General features: G+C 37.1%; 1 pseudogene; it reads left to right on the plus strand.

Moving 5' to 3' along the window:
• LOC139708703 (tensin-1-like) overlaps positions 1-22,705 on the plus strand; it is a 210,337-nt pseudogene that overhangs the window by 137,189 nt on the left and 50,443 nt on the right.

Genomic DNA, 22,705 nt, shown 5'->3' on the forward strand with positions numbered 1-22,705 from the left:
ATTTGTTTTACTACAATAACCTAATCTTTTTTTTTTTTTTTTTTTTTTTTTTTTTTTTTTGGTGCTTGAAGTGTGATATTGGAGTTTACTGTAAATACACTATGTATCAAATAGTTGTACAAACTACAAATCTGTCCATTTCATAGTTACCATGGGAGCAGACATAGTAATTACCATATGTCTTTGTCATGTGATCAAGTTGGTGAATTTGGTTTGACCCTGCGAGTACTGTTAGTATTACATGTCTAGGAAATAGAATCTTAGAAATTGGTGTAGGCAGGTTGCTTCTCTAGCAATTCTAGCCTCTCTTTGTTTGCGTGTGTTTGAGGAATCTATGTCTAGAAGGAGAAATCAATTACCTAAAGTTGACAGTAGGTAAAATTAGATTTGCTTTATAAAAATGATCATTCCTGAGATGAAAATAGAGAGAGTCAAGTCATTTCTGTTCACAAAGGCATGGAGTTGTTTTGCTTTGTGTTTATAGTGGTAGTGGTTTGTTCATTTTTTTTTTTGGCAGTAGTTCCATTGTTGTTGTTTTTTACTTTTGTTTTCCTTGCGTGTGTTGTTTGCACAGTAATAATTTAAGTGTAATGGAATTATTCGCAATCCATTTAATGCCAAAAGCACAGAAAATTTAGCTTTTCTTTTGTCAAATTTAAATAATTGATGTGCTTTTTTTGAAAGCATGTAATTTTGTGTTCATTGTGCAAGTTGGTTTCTACTGCAAATTACCGAGGGGAATATTTGGACATGTCATTCATGTAATCATTATGCTTATGACCTTGTATTCCTTTACATGGAAATAGAATTATTTGAATTGAATTGACATCAACAAGTGGAACATTAAGAAGAAAAAATAGTATTTTCATTGTATCTCGTCTCACTGGATATGAAACCAATAATGGATTCATGTCATTAATATCCCTCTTTTAACAGTATATTGCTTTTTTGTTGTTTGATTAATATAGTTGTTTTTGGTGATGATAGTTACTCATGTCATGTAATTCCTCCACATAACATGTTCTTTGCATTAATTCAAATGCTGCATGATTAGTGTAACATGACATTTGAAATGTAATTGATATTCAAACACCTAATGGTGAGAAGCTCTTATACAAAATATTGGATAAATATGATTTACCCCGGTTGGAAACCTTATGATGTGGTTATCTTCACAATGGAAATACTGTCAAATTCACAAGTCTACCCAGATTTTCTGCATAGTTTCCTTGGATTGGTATTTATTGCATAATCCCTTAGATATGATGATTTTCACTTTGATGAGAGATTTGAATCTCTTCATGGACATTAATATTGATGACACCTTGCATAAATTTGCATGCATATACGCATTGATGCTGACTTTGTAATAGATCCTGCCATCATTTCGTTATAAAATTCAGCCATACATTTCAACACGTTGAAGACTAGTTCTTAGTATACTCAGACAGGTGTCTATGGGAAATGTGTTTTATAGTAAAATCAGCTTGTCCTAAACAGGGCCAACAAATTAATTTTGATTCCCTTCCAAATTGATGCTGTATTTGATGTAGTTTTCTGCCATTTAAAGCACCCTAAAATACTTCACATGATGTTGACATAATGTGTTCTCATTGCTTTCACCCTGCACAGAGTTGTGGAAAGGCCGTTTGTGCCTAAGTATGCCCGGGAGATCAATGCAGCACCCCCTACAGTAGAGACACCACTGCCAAGGCCGCCAGCCCCGGTCCAGCCCCGTGTTATGCCCTACTCGGAGCCCCAAGTCCTGCCGGCCCCTCCCCGTGCCCAGCATGTGGTTGAGGAGCCCATCACAGAGGTGCGCTTGCATCCTGTGGAGGTGGGCCCAATCCAGGTGGTGCCTATTGAGACCCCAGTGGGCATGGACCACAAGGCACAGCTCCCAACAAGCAGCACATATCAAGGTACAAGAGGCTGAATGCCTTCATTATCACAATAATGAATATTTAGCACCTTTCCACAATGTTGTTGGGCTCATAATGCTTTAACTAGACATTATTGGTCCATATTGTATCTTCTTATGAAGATGTGTACTTAGCAAACCCTTCCTATAGCAATATTCACTCTCCAGAGTAGTCCAATCAAAGCAACGTATAAAGCAAAATAGTGGATCAAAATAACATATTTTTCTTTTGCTTTTTTCAACGTAGAATCTGATAATTCCCATTATCTCCAAAATAAAACTGAGTCAAAAGTTAAACTGAGCTGAGATCAGCAATAGATAGATAGATCCCATAACAGCCACTTTACTTATTTGGTTGAATTCGTCCCAAAGAAATAATGATTGGGATCACTTTTGTGTGATGAATCAAATTCTCATTATGACACATGTAATTTACATTTGATGATCTGACCTGTGCTTCTTGTGATCGTATTTCTCCTACACAGCGAGCTCTCCACAACAAGTGCCAGTCACCGGTGTGCCAAGCCAACAGTATCATCAACAGTCCCTCCAAGAGGTGATTACCCCTCCACCCAACTATGGAACAGCTCACACATCTCCGCCTTCTTATGGAATGACCCAGGTACCTCAACCTCATGTCTCATATGGCATGGTGCAACAACCGCCTACCCCATCTGCTGCATACACAACTGTCCAGCAGGTCTCACCCCCATTGTCATATGGAACAGTCCAGGCTATGCCCCAGAGAGCATTAGTCTCCAATGCCGGCCAGGAACCAACCATTACGCATCAGAGGGTAGGCGTGAGAGAGATCACCCAGACAGAGACAATCCCAGGATCACAGGTAGCACCCCATCATTATCAGCAACCACAACAGCAACCCTTGCTGCAACAGCAACAATCGCCCATTGTGCAGGCTGCTCAACCACAGCAACCACTTCTGCAGCAACAACATTCTCCTGTTGTGCAACATGTGCAGCCACAGCAGCTTCAACAGGAGTCGCAACCACAGCAACCTCAAGAACAGACGGGGATAGTGGCCAGTGAGCGTCTCCTGAGCCAGCCAAAACCAGCCGTCCAGTATCCAACGTTCAGCGACAGACACCGAAAGGCTGCCCGGGGTCCTGCAGAAGATGCCCTGCCCAATGGAGGAGCGGGATACAGAACCATCTATGACAACAGACGACAGAGGTCTTCTCTTGGAAAGTAAGTCATTGTTTACGTACAAATGTGTTTTTGTTATGAATCAATCTCCCTGAAGTTAACATTGTATGTTGCTTTTACTATACCTAAGTAAATGATGCCATTTGGTCAGATACATTCTTATCAAGTACGAATCTTGGATACATTCACATTGATTCATGAATAATTACATGTTGCTCTCTGTTCTTCTTTAGATCCTCTAAATAGTGAAAAAACTGTTTTGTGAGAAGGAATACAAGATCAACCAGACTTTTTCCTTATAACAAAAGATGCAGACTCCCATTTCCTCCTTGTTTTCCTTGTGTTTGGAATATTACATTACACTGTGAAATTACATCATTTCAGTTAGTTTTATACTTTTGCAATTAAATATTGATTTTATTGTCTTCAGTGTGATGATCTGTTTTGTAACAAATCACACTTTCATTCCTATTCTGCCAGAGCCTTCTCAGTTTTCACTTGGAATAAAAATTTTATCATACGCGAGTTTTTTAACCCGTTGAGGACGGTTTGTTATTGCCACAACACGCATTTCCCATAGACACTTGCCTGAGTATACTCGGGACTCGTCTTCAACAGGTTAATGGGGAGGGTTATCAAGAAGATCTTTTTTGATTTTAAAAAAAAAATGTACAGGCTAATTCTGTCATCTTATTCATTATGACTTGACATGATTCAGATTGTATGCCTGTTTTGTGTTTTAGTCACATTTTACCGAGTATGTGTGTGTGGTCCTAGAGTTTCATGGTGTCAACATTTTCACTGAGAACTTCTGCTGCTTTTCTTGCTTTTCAACAGTAGAGGGCAGCATTCAAAGTTCTGGTCCAGAACTGTAACTATTTATGCTCTCTGATTGTGCCAGTATCATGGTCATGGACGCTAGATATTGTGCCAGTATCCTCGCCAGTTGTTTGGATGCCTGATGTAGGCCTTTTTGTTCATTTTTTTTTTTCTGAATGACTTACTATCATCATTGCACATTTTGTCATTACAATGACAGTTTACCTGAGGGATAGTTTATTTCTCCTTTACTTGGCATTTGTGCTCTTGTAGAATACACCTTTTGCATTCCCAAAGCAACCAAGACTCCTTCAGAAGTAGAAAACACTTGGGTGCTGTGGCATAGTGGATAAGACTCCCTACTCCCAAGCGGAGGACCCAAGTTCAAGTGCTGCCCAGTGCTTACGTCTTTGGACAAGATGTTTTTACCCACAATGTCTCTCTTGACCCAGGTGTATAAATGGGTACTTGGCAACACTAGGGTAATAATAATGGCAGGGCCCTCTGGTAGAGCAGTGGCAACACTGAAGAGGCTACCCTGGATAAATAAGACCTTATTATTATTATTGTTATTACTATAGTTTAGATAACTAGTATGACTCATTTCCACTAAATTTCTGCACAGTCAAATCCTAACAATTGTTAACATTCCTTGTTAAACTGAACAAGACCAATGTGAAACCCAAAGACTTTTTTTTTTAAGTGCCAAGAAATTCCAGAAAACATTGACATTAAATGCAAAGACAAGTGAAGTGAAGGCTCTTGATTCAGTCATAGGACCTGGTCCTCCCAGACAAGTATCATTCATCTATAATTGCAGAATGATCGCAGAGCTGCTCATTCTGTGCCTAATACAGTGTCTGTCTTTTAATACCCTGGAATGAGCCTCACTTGTATCCACCAATATTATTACCAAATGCATCAATCCTCGTGATCCTTCTTCAAATATTAACCTAGAATTAATCACTCCCCTTATTTCTCTGCACTACCCCCCCCCCCCCCCCCCCCACACACACACGCACACTCCCACGTCTTGCCCACAGACTTAATCAAGTCATTCCTCAACTTGGAACATACCATATGCTGACACTTCTTCGCTTGACATTTATCCACCCAAGGGTTTCCATGGTTCCCCCATGGGTTCCTATTGCAAATAGATATATTAGCGCACAACATACAGAAGCTCTGCTATTTTGGGTGTTTTTATTTGTGCCAATGTTTGAACTTTATATCCTGCTTATGAATGTATGTACATATGTCTGACAACCTGATTAGTTTTAGTTTCCTTCTTTTCTTTTTTTTTTTTTGGGGGGGGATATTGTCTTTGTGAACCTTTAGTCATAGAATCGGCCATCATTAGTTGGTGTATGAGGCAACGTTAATATGTGTAGGGTTTGCTATTTTCTTAGCACTCTTACTTTCATACACAAATCATTTAGATTAATATTTTAGAAATGGGCATTTTAAACATAGTGCTATCTTGCTGTTTTTCATTCAGTTTCACTCGAGATACATCTGTAAGAAGGGACTTTATCTGTGCAGGTATTACTTTTACTTTGCTATTTTCTTTGAGGCCATGAAATGAAAGACACTTGACTGTTGTGAATGAGAGGGATCTTATTCCTTTTTGTCACAAGAGGCATAATAGTGGAAAGTATTAACCTGATATGACTTGTTTTTGGAGTGTCATACATCAACTTATGAGTATTATTGAAAGGAGGTGGTTTGAGGTTGAATGGATTAGTACTTGTATCAAAGAATAGACAAGACAAAAACAGTGCTATAAATTGCAGATACTCAAATGAGAAGCTACTGTAAGTTTACCTGGAACGAGAACACAAACTATTAGTTGACTTTGAATTGTAAACTTAGCTGCCAGGAAACCAAAATATTTGATAGATCTTGTAGGTGCCATGGGGTGTGGTAATTACATATATATAGGAGTGGTGAGCTTTATTGTGGACCATTTCATTCCAAAGTGCAGTGCTAAAAGAAAAAAAACCAGTTACTGTCCCCTGCTATTATGACGGTAACAGCAAAAGACATCCCTTTCCTTTGAAAATGGTAAAGACAGTGAGATTATTAGTGAAGACATTAAATATGATGATTGGAATTCATTGCATTATTAATTTACCTCTGCAAGCTTATCATAATAAGATGTTGGGAGATTTTTTTTTTTTTTTTTGTATTCAAATAGTAGTGATAGTAGTATCTGTATGTATTTCATGATCACCAACTTTCATATATTTCACATATTTCATATTCTAAGATGTATGTATTTCAGTAACATAAACTGCATATCAATATCTGACAAGAGCAGTGTAGTGAGTCGTTTGAGCAGGTAAACTACATGATTCCATGGATAATTCAAGGCTGTTTGGCTCCTACTTATTAGGTACCCGGTATCCAAACACACCTGAGTTGCAATCAATGATTTCTTGCTAGCCAAGCTATTGATTTGCTCAAGTCAAGTAACATCTTCCTGACTGCTGGCATAAAGCTGGCTGTAGTCTGCACTACTTGGAAGTAAAAAAAAAAGCCATCTTCTCATAAGGTTTAAGCCTTTGATTCTCAGTCAAATTCATTATCTTCACCTCTACTCCAGTTCAGTTTTACATTTCAACAATGGGTTTGTACATGGAATGAAAACTGTTACAGCATTCCGAAAGTCAGAAATAATTTTGAATATTTCCCACAACGACATACTGGAAGAAAAATCATGCGATGGACTAATTTTTAAAAGAAATTATGAATTTAGATGAATAATAAGTAAGGTCATCTCAGAGTAGAATTCTAATTGTTTGTCTCTGTCTGGGAATCCATTTCTTCCTTTGATGTGTCTTTTTTTTTCTTTCTTCCTATTTACAATTGGACCAAAATCTGGTTGTAACAGTATCAAGTATTTCAGTGTTAATTAATTTAAACCTTGACTTTTTAGGAATGCATGAAGAGACATCAATCCAAGTGGTTGCAAATGTTGTTGATTTACCTGCTGACTGCATATGCATTAAATTGGTTTCAAGAATTTTCTGTTGGAAATGTCATTTCAGAATATCTATTTCTGACCTAACAAGGGATATCATGATGGTTGGATGAACAATGTGAGCAGGTTCACCAAAGAAAAGTGTGGGCAAAGTTTAGCGCTCCTCCGTCTGTGGGGACAAGCACCCTGTACATGGGTACAAGTGTGCATGGCTCACAAGCATAGCACACTTGCACAAATGCGGGGCCTCATTAATGGCCTCAACAAAGTAAATATTAGAGGTGATAAAAACTCGGACGGAGATATCAGGTGTCTAAATGATACTGCCTCTCCCAGACATAGTGGGAGAAGATTACTTGAGAAGAGCACGCGAGCCATGGTTTTATGAGTGGAAGATATTGTCATCTAAGGGTGGGGATTGAAAACATTATTTGATAAACTGTGACTTGTAGTATGTTGCACAAGATGAGCAAATTGTAACATGATTACCCTTGACATTCAGACCCCCTCCCCCTCCTGCATTTTTGGGCATGTTTATGTCTGCTTTTTAACCAAGCATATACTATATGTGTCAAGGTTGTGATCAAAATAAGGATATCATGAAGTCTTCTGATTAGATTTTAAAGTACATACGCAACAATTGATCAGCTGATATAACTTTATGTACATATACATGTATATTAGATGAAATTTAGTAGATTAGCAGTATATATATATTTTTTTTCTTTTGGGAGGGAGGGGGTATTCTTAAACTTTTCAGTGAACATTCACTCTAAACCTTGATAATGAAATCATGAGAACCATGGGTTTTTCACAATGTGTAGTGTGCAAGATAATTTTCAAATAATTTCATGACACAAATTTTGGTCTTTGAGTAATTTCATTAAAAACCTATCACTGAATATTTACATTATTATTTTGTAGCCTTTTCAGAATCACTATGAAATGAAAGAGAATACCTAAATAGTAGTATTCTTGATCTATCAAAACTTACATTGCCTTTAAAACTGTTATTATGTCAACAGTGACAAAGCAATTGAGAAATGGAGAAATGGGAATAGTAATTGGGAGAGAGACTAAAGAAGGTTTTGAAATTGATTGTACCAAATTTTTAGACATTTATCTATGGCAGTATGATTTCTTCTTCCGTTTTGAAAGAGTAATTGTGTCTCTGTAAACAACAAGGGAGCAGACTTCCATTTTCCCCTTTCATCTTCCCCTCCATCTTGTCTTCCAAGATGGATTCTGCCATCACAGATGAGAGGAGTCTAATTGAATTTTAGGAGTCCCTCAACAGAAGCCTACTTTGTAGACTCCCCAGATTGTTGCACATAAATCAAGTTGTGTACATGCCAGTGAAATTGTTGTTTGTTCTATTCAGAGCCTGAACTCATAAGGTTGGGGAGGGAGCTCTCAGAAAATCTGTGTATTTTGGGAGAAATTAACATATTTAAACGTTTGACAATGTTTGACGTGTTTAAATTAATATACACATTGAAATAAGATCTCTGGAAATAATGTAAGTGGAACATAACTGAACCACTAAAAGAGTGTTCAGTGCATTACATTTGAGCTCTACAATGCGCATAATGAAGGTTTGCATTTGTACTTCATATTTTCCTTATCAGATGATATTTTTGAAGTTATTGTTCATGTGAATGATATTTCAGTTAATTTCTTGTAAAATAAATGCTGTGCACTGTATATCTTTATTACTCTTAATAGAAAACAGAAATACCTTTTAAACATCTTGAAATACGCCCATATTTATAAAGAATGTTCTTCCAAATCATGTCTTCATTTTGAATATTATGGAATAGAAATGTGCTCTGTTAAATTTCTCCTATTCTATCATGCAGTTTGAAGTCAGCTTGTTATCATAACATGTGTCATCCATTAACAGATTTAGTGGAACCCCCCCCCCCCCTTCCCCAAGCATCCTGCCATAAAATCCATGAAATCTTCAAAAAGCAAGTTAACATTTTCAAATGACTTCAGCACATATCTATGTCCCTTGCCTTAGAAATGATTTGGAAAGCAAGATAAATAGCAGTGAAGACATGTCAAACTAGCTCAACATGACATTTGTTTTTAGTGAAAACACTTCGAAGGAATGATGTGAGAATGTGATTAGAATATAGAACATGAAACTAATCTTAATGATGAATGAGGGAATCAAGATTCTTTTCCTCAAATTTTTTGAAAGTCATCAAGATTGTGTGACTCAAGTCAGCTGTAAGATGATCAAGTAAGAACTAAAACATGACATGCTTTTAAATGTAGATTTACTTTCAGATTTTTTTGAGGTACACATTTGGGGATTTCTCATTCCTAACATAGGCAAGCCCCAGAGTTTAAATGCAGCATGTGAACAGGAGAAATCACAATTTGATAAAGTAGATCCTTGCAGTTTTGGATTTGAAAAGATAACTTTAAGAAAGTGGTTATCCCTGGTCTGTAAGACTGAAATAGCTTTTAAATTATTTGGCAATTCTAAAGAAACTAAAAAGCGAAGACCTGAGTGATATTTTCATGTTAGGATCAGATTACTCAATCTTTGTCATTTGTCACAATATATTCAAACATTAAATGTACAGAAATTGAGTATGTGCTATATTGTAATTATTGCTTTGGGAAAAAAAAAGATGCCATTTAATCTATAACATGAAAGCACAGTTTTAGCAGAATGGGAACACATATATGTGCAGAGCAAGGAGTTTGATGTTCAGTATTGCTGCGTACATTGATAAGTGCCAAACATCGCCATGTAGATTACAAGGATTAGGGATGCTCAGATTGATTTAATCACCCCTCTCTGAGCTGCGTCATGAATCGGCACAAATTTGTCTCCAGAGGGCCTTGACCAATACAAGCTAGTATTGCATCACCAGTGCATGTTATTCTGAAATATGAGATTGAAAAAAAAATGGGAAAAATTCAACTGTGGCTTTGTTTCTTCTCAGGATTATTTTTGTCGCCATAAAGTTAAACTTTCTTTGTCCTTTGCGATAGACATGTGTTGAATACTTTAGTTAGCCTTCAGAAATAATGAAAGTGCATTTCATACTCCATTTCAAGTTGACTTCAAACTGTGAGAAATATCGAAGAGAGAAATGTAATTAAAATAGGACCCAAAGTAAGAAGGTGATTTTCTAAACTTTCACATGCTTACACAAAAGTTATGTGTTTTAGTTTATCTTCCTCTGTGAATAAGGAGAGGTGATGAAACTTTTGTTTAGTTTCTGTACACGTCAAGGAAATTCATTCAGGCGTAATCATTATGAAGATAAAGAAACACTCAGTGCAAAAATAATGACAGTTTTATCTAATCTAATTGTTGCAAGCTAGAAAAAAAAATTGGCAGACATTTTTTTTTCTTTCCAATGTCATTGTCATGGCCCATCTCAGTGACAGCTTGAATCAGACATATGACATCAATGAGTGCTGATTAGGTTTCAAAATGGAATTATTCGTTAATGAGATTGACACCAGAAGTTTGATGGTGACAACATTGCACTGGACGTGTTGCTGTGATCTGTGGGATTATCAATTTACTTTGCTGCCTGACTGTAAACAATTTGCAGTTTCCTGTATTTTTCAGGCATTTGCGAGAATGTAGGCTGTTTCTGTCATTTCTGACCTCCTTTTTATTTCATTTATTCTCCATTAAATTATATTGATAATATTAGTGATGTGACATCTTGGAAATCTCTCTGCAGAATGTAGGCAGGCCAGTACTATTTGAATGTGTTCCAGAGAGGAAATAGCTGATAAGTAGTCCAGATCAGATTAATGATTTTTAACTCTGCCAAAGTCTTTCCAAAAAATGATCATCATCATTCTATTTTCATCCAAGAGATTTGACACTGTCATGATTGATAAGAAACTGACTGTTTAATCACTTATTGATTCTATGCTTGGAAAACTTGTCCTATATATTTTGGCTGCATTGACTGATTTATGTACTCATTCATTCATTTATTCATTTGCTTGTTATCAAATATGTATGCAATTAGAGAGAGGGAGTTTAGAGAAAGAGACCTATGCATGCTGGTGTCACTCCTGAATTTACATCCGATGGCGTCGGCCACGACAGGAACAATATTCATTGCGCCTCTTGCTAATCTCTTTTTTAAGATATGCTAAAACTCACAATATGTCGTACAATGCATATTATTTACAATTAATTTGCATTTTTGTATGATCTTTGTGTCTTTTCAAATAACTTTCATGTTGTACAACCTGTATTTCCCTTATCTGCAACAGAGAATGTACAATGGTATACATCTGAAAAGTTTAAGCCTTTAGCCCATTTTTTGTTTTTATTGAGACCTATATAGCCACCGGAAGTGTGTTGATTGTTTTTGCCAAATGGTTAGATATGTAAACTATCTATTCAAGCCATCAGAGACCCCAAATATTTGCTCTTTTTCATCACTGATATCAAAACCACTAACCAAATTTCGTAGGAATTTCCACTGTTTTGACCACTGACTGTCAGGCTCTACTGACCCTCCATTGATGAAAAGTGACCTTCCTGTTTTCTCAAGTATGTATTGTCAAACAAGAATGGGGAAAATATGAATGAACCTCAACCAAGGTAGCCTACATTTTGATTTGATCTCCTTCATATCTTATGGTTTGTAATGACCACTTTTTCTCCCCCCCCCCCCTTTTTTTTCAAGATATTATGTTGCCCTCAATGAATTGATGCAAAGTAGAACATATGTTTCATAGCAAGAGTGTTGGCATCGATCACATTCCAGTCTTACCAAAGAAGAAAAAGTATAACATCTATTGACATCAGAGGTACTCATTCATGCAACCAAAACAAATTAACATGGTTACTGCTTTCAACATTGTCCATAGATTAGAAGATTGAGCTAGTCATAGAGAAGGCAGACATGAAGGTAGACAGGATGGTTTGGTGTAGAAGGGATTTTTTATTTTTTATTTTTTTTATGTAAGATTTTTAGAATGAGAAGAGTACCATAATGCATGTACTTAGTGTGGGTATGAGGAACTTTTTGAAGTATGAATGGAACATGAACTGACATTTATTTTTAGGCCTCTTTTCTAGCAGCCCCTTTCTTCTTCTGTTGGCATTCATAAAATCGCCTGATAATGTGATCACCAAAATTTTATTAGGTGGAGGGTTAGCATTTAGTTTTTTAGCAAAGTTCAACTAAGAGGAATTAGCCAGCACATGAAGGCTGCGGAGGAAGAACAGAATCCTTCTGATTTCCTTGAAAAGAGGCGGGGCAGATAGTGACATAATCCCGCCTCCCCTCCCAACACACCCAGTGAGTATGGAGGGGAGTGGTGCGTGTAGGAACTGAGGATCAAGCCGATGAGACTGAGGGGGCAAATACTTTTTGAAGAGAGCAACTTTGAGGGTCTGTGATCTGTATCAAGGGGAGCAAGAAGCTAAGGCTGAGAACAAGATTGTATGGCCAGTGTCAGATGGTTGTAAGGTTTGTATGAGGATATGAGCTTAAATTCATCATAATGTTGTGTTTAGGCTAAGATATACATGTTTTTAAGGGGGTTCCAATGTTCATGTGTTTTCAAGAAATAAACCAGTCAAAAATTTTTAAATTTATGGGATTAACTTTAATGTAATGTAGTCTTAAATCATTCCAAATATGAGTATTTTGACTTGCAAGAAAGAGGACGCTATCAACTTGTTTGTGTTAACATTACAGATAGCTCCCTTCTGAGGAATATGGAGGGTTGCAGTTCTTCTCTTGATTGATAATGCTCTGAACATGCAGTGCTAGTCCTCTATAGTAGCCAATTATCTCATTTGTTCCATCCAGGACCAGACAGTAGGATGAAAACCAGCTTTTTTTTCAGCTCCCTATTAAGCTTCTCCCATTTGTCTATTCACAAGAAAAGACTTTGATCCTCCTTGAAGTTCTAGCACACAGGTCCTAAAGGCAAGACATGTTTTCATTGTTGTGGTCGTTCATCTGCTTGGTCCCAGAATCAAGTATCCATTCACTGAGAATAGCTCATGAATGAGACAGACCACCTTGGACATGGTTCCAGCTAGATAGACCAGGTCCTAATCTCCATACACAGACCTTTGTCCAGTCATTAACCTATTCTTGGTAATTTTTAGTGTCCCAGGATTATAGGTAAACTGTTGACAGCATGCAGCTGAAATGGGACCACAGAATTTTTTATGAAGGATTACACCAAAGAAATAGACCACAACAAATGTACTTCAATGCCAAGTGGTGGGGGGCTTGTGAGCATACGATATACCAAGAAAAGTTCTTCTTTGAACTACTCCAGAGGCAGTAGTTACTGCAATGTTTGCAAAGTTAGTCCAAGGCAGGAAATTGCCAACCCCAGCTACAATGTTGCTTCATGTGGACTAGGCTGCTCCCTGAATGTCATCAGATTTGATAGGTCCATTCCAGTCTTGAACTTGCCTGAAAAACAAATGCAAAAACCACCTGTTAAAACTTTCAAATTAAACAACCTAAGCAAACATAACCACACAGTGTAAGACATACAACTATGTATATGTTATCCTAAATGGCTTAGAGAATATACTTATTAGTACATTGCTCTAACAAACAAGACATTTTTCGTTGCCAAGGTACCATTCAGTGAGGAGAGCAATGTTAATTTCTGTTATTAAGAGTCAGGCAGTGGCTGTTGCATATATGTCATTTGTGTTCTATCAAAATTGGGAGGTTTGTCCTTTTTGTTTCATGTTCCTGGAAGAGAAGTAGATTTAAGATATACCTTAGAAAATAAGTGACATTGCTATTACCATCTCTGTTCTTTGCCCTACATAAAATATACAATCTTCTGTTAAATTCTGTGAGCTATTCAATGGGTTCTTTTCTCACTTTTATTCATAGAAACACCAGTTGTAATGACAGTTTTCTTGGCAAGCTGTGAAATGTTTCAAGATAAATTATGTCCTTTGCTGTGAGACTTTTAATTGATATTTGTAGATTTTGAACGTGACCTCAGAGCAAAGCCCAATGCCACTGCTAGATGATTGTGAAGAATCCTGTCCTTCCTGAGTAGAAGAAAAAAAGATAGACATAGCAAAGTGAGTTAAGAGATAAATTGTGCAATCCCATCACTCATTTCCTGTCTGCGGAAACTGCCATCTTTTGTTAGCGTCATGTCAGAGGTTGACTGGATTATATGGGAAGGAGAGGGGTAAGTCCCCCAATCTCTTGCGGAGTTTCCAGCCATCCTCGAAAGAAGCAGGGAGTCAAATCTTGGGATTGTTTTGTAGATCCTACAGAATTATACATGAAGCATATTGAGACTTCCCATGTGAGACATTTAAAGGCCGAGATAAGTTACAATTTGTAAAAGAAAACATAGTTTATCCATCTTATGTTGCCTAATTCCCCAAAAGCAAGTTGCTACCGTCTTGGAGAAAGATAAGATGGTGTTTGAAGCAGCCACCAACAAGAAGAAAAATATAGTCTCCACCCTTTTCTGGGAGGGTATATTCTCTGGGATAGGAATGGGTGTAATAAGTAATACTTTCGGTAAGATGGTTTTTATCCTTTGATTCTTTGAGGACAAACTATGATTGAAGTCTGCCTACAGTCATTGCTCCTCTTTCTCATTTTCTTCACTTTACAGTTTGAACAGTTTTAGGTCATGTTTGAGATCACGTTATTAATGTAAAGTCTTAAAGGAAATTCCTTTCATTTGCAGAGCATTTTTTATATCTCTTGGCATTAGAAAAAATAATCATCTTTTCTTTTCTTGTTTAGTGTTGCTTAGACAGATTTTCGTTTGAAGAAACCACATGATGACATCAAATGAAACAAATTTCAGAAGATATTTCACTTTGTTGCTACCTCTGAAGGCATTGTCAATTTCAGATTGGATATTTGGTATTTCAATGGTGAGTAAACAAGGATGGCTTTCAAAGAGGTAACATCACTAAATATATCTTGAATATGGAAAACTTTGAGGCAGCAGTAACTATTTACAATACTTGAAATTTTCTGGCAAGCTTTTTTTGTGGAACTGCTTCTGTGTACAGCAGTACCACATTTCAAATGTTGCTGAAGTGTTTGATTCGAGCTAACAGACGGAAGTAGTTTCAAGAAATTGCTTTTGACTTTTTTTCAGCATTTTTTAGGCATCTTCCCCATAGTAATTCATAAGAGAGAAAAAAAAATGTGTCTGATTCGAAAGATGAAATGACACAAAAGTGAATAACACTTGCAAATCAGTGTTTCATGTTTTGATGATCCCATGTATGCTGTGCATGTGGTGGATGCTTCCCCTGAGAAAAAATTATTTTTGGTAGCTCATGAAACAAAGACATTTTGTTAATGTCAACTTTCTGTTGTATCCTGTGATGAGAAAGTTGCTGATACTTTGTGTTTCCCGTAAGTGGTCAGGACAGACAGTGTCCAACAGATAAGTGGCATATCTTGATTGATGGAAATTCATTGGGGAGTGAATACGGAGAGTGGAAAAGTTGGACAAGACTTCGGAATTCCTTTCTATCCTGCAAATTCCATCACACCCCGCGTTCACATTGGTCCCCGCGACGCGGGGAAAGTCCCGAGCTGTGGGACTTTCTCCTCCAAAACTATAATGTGAACGCTCACTGGGACTTGTCCCCCCCCCCCCCCCCCCCCCCGTCCCCGCCAAGCAAGTCGGGTACGGGGACAAGTTTTGGAGGGGAGAGTGACCTTGGGGCGAAATTGATAGCGTCCAGCTGTGGTCATCAAATGTGCGCATGCGCTATGCCTGGCAGAGCTCGCCCCAAGCCCCAATTGCCCCCACAGCTCGGGGACAGAATGTGAACGGTCAGTCGTAAAAAAGATAAGATCTCTTATGGCTGTCCCCGCGTCGCGGGGACCAATGTGAACGCGGGGTGCGATTCTATTCCTTCTCCTTCTCTTTGGTGTTTTTATGTGCTTGAACCCATACAAAGCATATTTGCTGAGTTGGTAAAGGTACCATTTCCCCATCAGCCGGCTGCTCGGGTTTTTTGTGTGTGCATAATGGAATCAGAATAAAGTGACATTCCTGGGCTTTTATAAGTAATTGTTGGGTGATTGACATCTTCAAGTGAAGCAATTTTGCTCTTTGGAAAGTGTTCCGCTGTGATGGAGATCTTCTCCTTTCATTTATTCCTCAGTGGATAGGTTGCAGATCAAGTTTGCATTTAGAGTGCAGTCTCTTAATTCATATGAATGTCCCTTGGTTTTTAAAGATAACCCTGTAATCATTCTGGACCAGGGCTTCAGGACCAAGAGCTACTTCACATCAATATGGTGCAATCTGTTGACCAGTATGTCTAATGGGAAATACTCAATGTACTGCCACTTAACATGACTGTATTGTCTGATCTATCTGAAAATTGATTACGGTGGTTGTTTATTTTCACATGCAATTGTCGTCAGAACATTTGAATCCAGTCACCAGTCACCATGCACTGCTACAATGCATAGTACGGATGTGATCAAAACTTCAAAAGTATTTTACATATATCATAACTAGGGTTAGAACAATCTGGTAACATGCTGTTTTATTCTGCCACATCTTGTGTGCATGTCAAAAGAATGATTGAAAACAAGGCAAATGTGTTTTGTGCAGCAAAAGTTTCAAAGATATAAAGTGAGTATGCCCTTTAAATCGGCTATTTGACCCAACAGGATTGGGGCTGATTTAGGTTGTTGCCAATTTGTCACCCAAGTACATATAGCTTGAAATGAATTCCATCTCAAGGAACGAAAAACATCACATGTCCTTTCACATGATAGCTGCAGCTAGCAGTGCTCAGAAAGTGCTTTTACCTGAAATGTCGTTTAACTCAGCAATTTTGTTTTGCTATTCCATCTGTGAGCGTCATCTTCCAGGTATGGGGATAGAGTAAGCAAACATTTGATTGTTATCGCCATGTCGCTCGCCAACCTTAAAAGGCAGAGGCCTTATGAGGAAAGGGTTCTTTTTTTCCCCAGCAGTAACTTGTATTTGTTCAGATTTGGACAGCTAGCACAGTAGAAACCTCCCTTGGCATCTTTTACTTTAACTTTAAATGTGCCTTGTTTGCATGCTTAACTCCTCAGACCATGCCCAGTTCACATTATTTATATTTAAAAAAAAATAATAATAATAGTAATAATGATAATAATAATAATAACGATAATGATAATAACAATAATAATAATGATGATAATGATAATAATAATAATGATAATAATAATGATAATAATAATAATAATAATAATAATAATGATGATAATAATGATGATGATAATAATAATGATAATAATAATAATAATTTGTAAAGGTCCACATAGACAATGACCTGTAGGCAATTATCAATGGCAAACAATGGATTGTCATAAGTTAAATTATGATATGCTTGGCTTTTTCTCATTTACTTTAAAACTTGAACTTCATGGCATTATATTGTGTGCAAAGGAGAGTGATTGGCAAATTTTCAAGCAGTTAATGTTGCTTATTTTCAGTCTTTCTCGGTTCATTTGGCACATGGAAGGGATACATTGGCCACTGGTAATGCAGTAGAAGAATGACAAGATTGAATTTTTGGTTTTAAGTTGCAACACTTACCTGAGGGAGTATTATTCTACCTTATCTACATGTACATTTCTCTAGAAGCTGCAGTAAACAAAAATATGGAAATTTTTGAGAGCATCTAAATTTCCCACAAGGTATTTTTAGGACTGCAATTAAATCTAAATTCTGCCTAGAATAATGTGAGATGTCTAAAAGGCTTTCTTAAAAGTCCCAGTGCTTCCAAGGATAAATGTAGTATAATGCAAGTCTATAAATCTTCCGAAGCACAAAACAAAAATGCAATTGAATGCATTTGACAGGAAATGGACCATCTTGTGTGTTCAAATAGTTCTTGACCAGGAAATAGATATTGGAATGCTCCTAAAAGACAAAAATCATGTCTGCTTGACTAAGAACTGCAATATGTTTTGTTCTTGACTGGCAGGTAAAGTCAAGATCCCAGCAGCCTTGAAATCCAAACAAATGGAAAACATTTTTACAAAACTGAAATTGCACATTAAGGAACACTCTATTGAGAAACCATTATTTAGTCAAGATGCTTTTTGCTTTCCACTGTCATGTAAACATTACCATTACATGGTCAGGAAATAAAAACTTAAAAGGATAGTATAGTTTTGGCTGAAAAGGGGATTTAGGTTGTAACTTTTTGCACGAGAATTAGAAACCTCCTATATAAGATATTAAGGAACATACATTTTAAAGAGGATTTAAAGTATATTTGATGAATGTAATTGGTTTTGAAATGGCTGAGGTATCCACAAACAAAGAAAAACAAAGTGGTCCAAACAAAAGGTGGGTCCCATATTTTGTTAGGCCCTCTTTGTTTTTGGATATCTCAGCCTTTTCAAAACCGATATTCATCAAATAAACTTTTAATTCCTAGTAGAATCATATGCTCTTTCATTTCATATGTAAGTGCTTTCTAATTATCTCACAAAAAGTTGCAACCAAAATCCCCATCTCAATCAAAACTATATTATCCCTTTAAAAGTCTGTAAAGCTATGACAAACACAGAGCAAGATAGAAGGAATACCTGGCACTGACATAAATCATCTCAGATGTCATTGTTACAAAAGTCAATATTTTTGCCACATTCATTGATCATCATTTTGAAAGAAATGAATGTACTCCATAAACATTTGCATTTGATGAAAGCATTGAAAACATTAATTGCATAATGAAACTAAATTTAGAGTTATCATTTGAACACACAAAAGGAAAGTTATGACTCTCTATATAGGGCCTACCAGTGAGTCAGCTGACTTGAATCTCAGAATAGCCGCACCGCAGTCATGTGACACCTGTGTTATTAGGTAACTTTATCCCTGTTTTCGTTTCTTGTTAGTGTTGCTTATTTCATTTTCTATGCCTCTGCCCAAAATGTATCACATGCTGACACTGCAAAGTAAGATATTTTCGCAGCATAAAATTTTGCAGGAATTGGAGCTGACAGGCTGACAAGTACTAGAGGTTATGATGCCATGTGTGGACAACAATATAAAGAAAATATAAAGGGAATTCCACAAAAATTCTCTTTTCTAGCATAATGAAAGAGAACTTGACTAACTGCTTTCAGAAAGCAGGGGAATAATTGCTACCCTTAACATATGTCAGTACCAAGTTGATGGAATGGGTAATTTTCATGAAAATGAATATTTGTGGAATTCCCTTTATATTTTTTTGTATTGTTGTCTACATATGACATCATGAACTCTAGTAGTCTCCTCATCCAGCAGTTCCAACACCAAAACTAAAAATTCATAACTTTTGCATCGATTGTCCAATTTTCCTCAAACTTTCACTGATGTGTTCTACTAATGTGCAGCTTTCACTCAGTCCACATTTTTCTTTGGGTTTTAGTTTCCTTTAATAAGTTAAATGTGTGCACACATGAAAAGGCAGAATTGTGCACTTTCATGCATGTAATGCTTAAAGGGAAGGTAAACCCTAAGAGCAATGTGGATTGAGTGAAAGCAGCAAAATTAGTAGAACACATCAGTGAAAGTTTGAGGAAAATCGGACAATCGATGCAAAAGTTATGAATTTTTAAAGTTTTGGTGTTGGAACCGCTGGATGAGGAGACTACTAGAGGATATGACGTATGAGTGGACAACAATACAAAGAAAATATAAAGGAAATCCAACAAAAATTCACTTTTCTAGAATCATGAAAGAGCAATGGACCAACCGCTTTCAGAAAGCAGAGGGAATAATTGCTACCCTTAACATATGTAAATATCAAGTTGATGGAATTTGTAATTTTCATGAAAAATTGATTTTTGTAGTATTTTCTTTATATTTTCATGGTATTGTTGTCCACTCATACGTAATAACCTCTAGTAGTCTCCTCATCCAGCGGTTCCAACACCAAAACTTTAAAAATTCATAACTTTTGCATCGATTGTCCGATTTTGTTCAAACTTTCACTGATGTGTTCTTCTAATGCTGCTGCTTTCACTCAATCCACATTGCTCTTGGGGTTTATCTTCCCTTTAAGCCAAACCCCCAGAGATTGTTAGTATACCCCAGTGCTGAAAAAAAAAAAACCTGTATCTCATTCATCGCTTCATAATCCGCATTGATCGGGACCCAAGTGCCTGAAGCAGTACAAGAGACCTAAGTGTTTGAACCCCTCCGACTTCTCAGGATGGGGTTTCCCTCTGTGAGTTCACTCACCTGTCTGTCCCATCGATGCAGGGTTTTGTGCCCAGGCAGTCACCCATTTTATCTGAAGTGAAAGGGGCTGATGATGTCACCCCCCCCCCCCCTTCCTCTTAGCTATTGAAAGTGAAAAGACTCGAAGTATCGATTTTTCCGAAGGGTTCATAGGTGATGAGATGGGTACACCTGATGGTGCGAGAGGGAAATAAATTCAAAGAAAAAAAGTTGCATTCTCACTCCCATCCTTCAAAGTATCCCTGGAAAAAAGTTTTTTGCGAAGACAAGGTAAAATCTGTTGCTAAAACTACCTATGAAAATTTCACATAATTAAGTTGCAGTCAGAATAACCCCACATCCAAATTGTACAATCCCTAATTTGCTCAAACTTTTGCTGATCTCTAGTTTTGATTTTTCTGAGTTTTTTTTAAAGCTGTTCAATATTTGTGTAAAGAGATTTTGTTTTGCATGGAGAGTGTAGTTATCAGTGTCCCAGTGCTATTACTCTTTGTAAGTAAAGTCACATTCTCCATTTGTGTTATCATAAACATCACTTGCTATGTAGAATGGTATGCCATCTTATAATATAAGGAAAATATAACAGGAAAAGGAAGACCAGAACTGTTCCTCAAGATAGATTCTCCTTGAAGACTTATGTTAGGCATTAGAAAAATAAATCTTTGATGTGTAAATGGGTTTTCAAATTCTCACCACAGTTATTGGGTAGTCACAGCTAAAATGTGTCACAATTACTGTGATTGAGCAATAACAAAACTCATCTTCAGATAATGTAGAATGACGTGCCATCATGGCAAAGACATGTGCTAAGATATATCACAGCAAACCTCAATTTCTTACTCCATGAACCTTCAGCTTACAGAAATTGCCCCTCATTTATCTAGAGGGATGTGGAATGGGATATTGTTTGATCAGTGTGCCTGGTTTCAAAGAGAAGGAAAATGGACAAGTAAGGAATATGTTTGCTCTCAGAATGAATTATCTGATTATGGAAGTGAATCATGGATAAGCAGACTAGAGCAGTGACTTCATGATCCATTTTGAAGAAGAGGTCAAAGCATGCCTCCTTTCTACCATCTACCAGTTATAGGGGGTGGGTTATGTTATGGATTACCCCTTGTATTTCTTGAGGAAGAAAATGGGTTGTATTGTGTCATGGACCCTGAGCGGGCTTGATAATAAAGAAACATCCCATACAGTTAGCTGGTAGTCCATTATCTTTCGTAGAACAGTGAGCACTCTTGTGTATCGCACATAATGGATTGAAAGGGGCTAGCAGCCTTCCACATGGACACAATAAGATGACCGATGACCGACAGAGGGGACTGACCTGTAGTACGGAGTGATCAGTGCAACAATTTGAACTGCATTGCTATTTGGCTTTGAGAGATAATGTAATAAATGAGACCTGAACTTCTATCTACCATCTAAGAATTAGGGCTATACTGATGCAGGAGCTTCGAGATATGGTATATGTTTACATGTACATATTAGCATCTGTATTATAGTTCTGACTTTAAGAATCTCTGAATGGTAGTATTTACATGTTGTTGTTGTTTTGTATATTTTGCAAGGTTAGTGATGTATCTGCCATATTGGTGCAGCTTGTATCTGTTCAATGTAATAGTTTTTTTTTTTTTAAATTCTATCAATTGCAAAATTTGATGAGTGTTGGCAGGAACAAAACAATGTCTAAAGTTAGCCAGTACCAGGAGATAGAGTGAAGGTAATTGAATTTAGAAGGCCTTGTGGTGATTAACCACTCTAAGAATTCTGGTTTAAATGTGATAACAATACGTTTATTTTGAGAAGGCTCTGGCTGTCATTTGTTGTAAGCAGTGTTAAAAGTACAAAGTTTTGGTGTTCCTGACCCAGTGAGCCAGCAGAATTGAAGCCAAATTATGAAATTATGCTGGAGACCATGTATGGAGCAAGTGCCAGTACAGATATGGCTATTCTTATAATACTTTTTCGGGTAACATTTTTTTAGCAATATACCATGGTACTAATGTTCCAAATTTCTTGAGTTAAAAAGAAAATGAATGGAAAGGAAATTCAAGTGGAAATTCACTGCCATCTTTTCTGAACTAACCAGGCAATCTTGTGGGCATTGATAATCTCACAGTCAGATGGGTTGGTTTTTTTTTTTTTTTTTTTTTGGGGGGGGGGGGGGTTTGGTGTAAATATGGACAGGTTTGCAAACAAGTCACCACCTTTAAAAGTTGAGTTTAAAAAAAAGTGAATACCTGGCCCAGTTATGGCACAAAGAATGCCTGGAAACTCTCCACACATCCCCCTCTCCTTAATCCAGTGAAACCAGAGTGTGATGGAATACTTCCGCTACCAATCAATACATCTCCACCAGTCCATTTTGATGACAAAGAATGAGTGTGGATGGACCATTAAAGAGAAAGGGAAAGAGCCTTTGGGATTAATGACATGATGAGGTGCAGTAAAAGCCCCCACACACTTGTGGCCAAGAAAAGGATCAAGGAGATAAAGATAGATGGATCAAGAGGACTGGGAGAATGTGGTTAGGAAAGGTTAACCATGGACTGCAAAGGAATGCACTTCATAGGAAGAACAGT

Source organism: Diadema antillarum, unplaced genomic scaffold (assembly GCF_040938485.1).
Source record: "Diadema antillarum isolate AM-2024a unplaced genomic scaffold, OU_Dant_1.0 seq00001367_RagTag, whole genome shotgun sequence".
Taxonomy (NCBI): Eukaryota; Metazoa; Echinodermata; class Echinoidea; order Diadematoida; family Diadematidae; genus Diadema; species Diadema antillarum.